Genomic DNA, 4,001 nt, shown 5'->3' on the forward strand with positions numbered 1-4,001 from the left:
GCTGAGGTGGGAGGACTGCTTCAGCCCGGGAGATCGAGGTTGCAGTGAGCCACGATCACGCCCCTGTACTCCAGCCTGGGTGACAGAGTGAGGCCCTGTCTCAAAAAACAAACACAAAACCTTACAAATAAAAAAACAGATCTCTATGGTAAATGGAAAGTCACTACAGTCACGCGCCAGATAAAGTTTCAGTCAACGACAGGTCGCGTATGCCATGGTGCTCACGTAAGATTACAGAGGGTCCTTCCCTTCTGCGCCCCGGGAAACCTCGGCGTTGCCACGGGCCGCACCCCCCGGGGTTGCTGGAATTGCAAGAACGAGTTTGCCCCCCAAGCCTCGCTTCTGCTGGGGACTGGGGGGTCCCTGATGCCAACATGTGTATCTTTGACCTGGGAAGGAAGAAGGCAAAAGCCTTCCCCCTCTGGCCACAGGGTGAGATACCTCTCTGCGGCCACCTGGTGTCGGACGAACGCGAGCAGCTTCACTCTGCAGCCCGGGAAGCTGCGCACATTTATGCCAAGCGCACGGTCAAAGTGGCGGCAGGGAAGCTTTCCCCTCCCTAGGGCTTCCCCACCCCTTCATCGTCAGCCTCAATACAAGGTCTCGTCCTGCGCTGGGGCTGCAGGCTCCAGACACGCCTGCAGGTGCCTGTGGAAAACCCCCGCGGCCGGGGTCAGGTTCACAGGGCCCGGATCGTCAAATGCGTCCACACCAGGCCGCGGAACACGGAGCACGCGACTGTGCAGGGCCAAGGACAGGTTCCAGGCGCCAGAAGACCCAGGTGTGGGAGACTGGGCTTTACCACCTTCGATTCGGATGAATTCGAAGACACGTGGCTGAGAAGTGGCTCATCCCTGATGACTGTGGGGTCCGATATATCCCCTCTTGCGGCCCCCTGGACAAGTATCGGACTCTGAGCTCATGAGAGCTTCCACTGTGCTGTCCCCTCCTAATGCTCATTAATAAATCCTACTTCCTGTCCAAAAAAAAGCTTAGCCCAGCGCGGTGGCTCATACCTGTAATTCCAGCACTTTGGGAGGCCAAGGCGGGAGGATCACTTGAGGTCAGGAGTTCGAGACCAACCTGGCCAACATGTTGAAACCCCGTCTCTACTAAAAATACAACCATTAGCTGGATGTGGTAGTGGCCACCTGTAATCCTAGCTGCTGGGAAGGCTAAGGCAGGAGGATCACTTGAACCCGGGAGGCAGAGGTTGCAGTGAGCCAAGATCGTGCCACTGCAGTCCAGTCTGGACTACAGAGCAAGACTCCGTCTCAAATAAAAAATTAAAAATTTAAAAAAATTTTAAAAAGGTAATGTATTATTGAAGAAAGAACATTTTTAAAATAAATTTAATGTAGCCTAAGTGTAGTGCACTGAATGTCCCAGGCCTTCACATCGCCTCACTGCCCACTCATTGACTTACCCAACTTCCAGTCCTGTAAGCTCCAATTATGGAAAGTGCCTAGACAGGTGTTCCTTTAACAAAAAAATCTTTCATATTGCATTTCTACTGTACCTTTTCTATGTTTAGATACACAAATACTTACCATTGTGTTACAATTGCCTGCAGTATTCAGCACCGTGCTGTAAACATGCAGGATTGTAGCCTGGGAATCATAGGCTATATCATACAGCCTGGATGTGTAGTAGGCTGTGCCATCTGGGTTTGTGTAAGTGAACTCTAGGATGTTTGAACAATGGTGAAATCACCTGATGATGCATTTCCCAGACATATCCTGTTGTTCAGCAACGCATGACTGTACAGTGTACAGTGAAAATAAGCATGAGGAAGGCCAAATGGTCTTAGTTTGTGGATAGATGCTGTTGCCTCAAGAAGGCTTGCTCTGTCTCTGAGTAGGCACAGAAAGGAGGCTAAGCGTGAGAGAGGCGGCTTAGCCATGCTAGATGTAATCACACCGGAGACTGGGGTCCAAGGTTGAGAACAGAGAAGGGCTTTTGCATTCCCTGCTATTCCGCAGAGCTGGAAGACTGAGGCCAGACACCTCCTCAGGGCTTATCACTACGCCTCGGCTGCTCCTGCAGCTTCATTATCATCCAGAGTCCGTGGAAGTGGAGCTGGAGACGCTGGGGGTAGGGGTTGGGGTCAGGTGGGAGGCAGCATGACTTGGAGGTTCAGTGAGGGGCCTGGGAGAATTGCTGAGACTGGGATAGTCGGAAGTAAGCAGCTCGCAGCCTGTGGAGTGTGAGGGGACCGGGGGAGCCCAGTGTGCACCCCGTGGAGTTGGGATGTGTGCGATCCTAATCGTGACCCCTAGGAATGGGAGCTGAGGGACAGTTGAAGTGGTCAAGCCCCGGCCACTCTCCCATGTCAATGAACTGCACAGCTCACCAAAGAACTCACCCTCACATTGCTGTGAGAGTCAGAACTCGGATTCCTGGACAAGCGGGCGTCAGTAGCCAGGGAGGGGCCGTGCAGCCCAGAGAGGACCGCAGGGCATCTCTTGTGGAGGCGAGGCGTGTGTTCCCTCCCGCGGAGGAGAAAGGAACCTGGAAGGATGCAGGAGGGCACCAGGCAAACACTAATTTGGATACGAAATTAAAAATTTAAACTACACTGGCTTTTTCTGGTAACTAAAACTGATCAGACATTTATGGGCTCTGCCCAAGAGGTAGTTAAGGGAAACTTACCTTTCTTCAAGTTAAGGGCTTACCAAGAATATGGGAAATATTTGGAAAGAGGGAATAATCTTTCTTTCGTATAAGGAGTGAGAGATTGAGTGTGGTGGAAGGTGGTAGTTAAAGAAAACAAAATATTTCTTTTGCTACTCCACTTGATTCAGACTGTTCAGTCAATTGGGGAGAGAAGAATTAAAACAATTTCAAAAGATGTCATTGTTGTACCCTGCCATTCAACTAATGCCTGTTATTGTAATATCTAAAATTATCTTTGGTATCTGCTACATTTTGGGAAACTCTGCTCTAGGGGAAGTGAAGTTACTCCCAGCCCCACCCTCCAACCCTGGGGTTCCCAGCGGAGGTACTGAAAGATTCTCTTCTCAATCTTCAGCAACCTGGGTCTGTCTTTTATACTTGACCAAAATGACCATTTTCTCTCCATTTATATTTTCCTCTCTTTTTACCACAGAGCCACCAATGCTCCAGCTTGTTATTTCCTCTTTCTGTTTTCCTCATTTGCTCTGTTTCTCTTCCCTCTTCCTGATTTCTTGACTCTTGCCTTTTGTTGGTCAGCAAGGGAGAAGTTTGCACAACATTTTACTCTCCACTGACCGTTCTTAGGGCAAAATGAAAACCCCAGGCTGGAGCTACCCAAGGCACTGTGAGAGGCAGTGCATTGGCGGGGTGCAAAATCTCCCACCTGCAAAGCCAGGGAGTGAAAGCCAGGGTGTGATTTCAGGTTCAGCCTCTTGTTAACTATTTAGCCTTGGGCAAGTCTCAACTTCTTGAATGATGTTTCTCCATCTGGTAGGTGGGATTACTAATAATACCTGCTTCCTAAACTTCTCAGGAAGCTCAAATGAGGCGACGTGAAGATACACACCATAGGGTTCTAGAAAAAAGTTTCCTTTTATTATCATTATTATTTTATTCATTATTATTCTTCTTATTTTTTTTTTCTGGAGATGGAGTCTCACTCTGTCGCCCAGGAGGCAGGAGTGCAGTGGTGCGATTTCGACTCACTGCAACCTCTGTCTCCGGGGTTCAAGCGATTCTCCTGCCTCAGCCTTCCGATTAGCTGGGACTACAGATACAAGCCACCATGCCCGGCTAAGCTTTTGTGTTTTAGTAGAGACAGGGTTGCACCGTGTTGCCCAGACTGGTCTCCAACTCCTGAGCTTAGGCAATCCGCCTGCCTTGGCCCCCCAGAGTGCCAGGATTATAGGCATGAGCCACCACACCTGGCCATGCTGGTGGTTTTTGATGGAACACCTTTTAAAACATAATTTTTCTTTTTCTTTTCTCACTCTGTTGCCCAGGCTGGAGTGCAATGGCAAGACCTCAGTTCACTGCAACCTCCC

This window comes from Colobus angolensis, unplaced genomic scaffold, assembly GCF_000951035.1.
Source record: "Colobus angolensis palliatus isolate OR3802 unplaced genomic scaffold, Cang.pa_1.0 Scaffold137, whole genome shotgun sequence".
Taxonomy (NCBI): Eukaryota; Metazoa; Chordata; class Mammalia; order Primates; family Cercopithecidae; genus Colobus; species Colobus angolensis.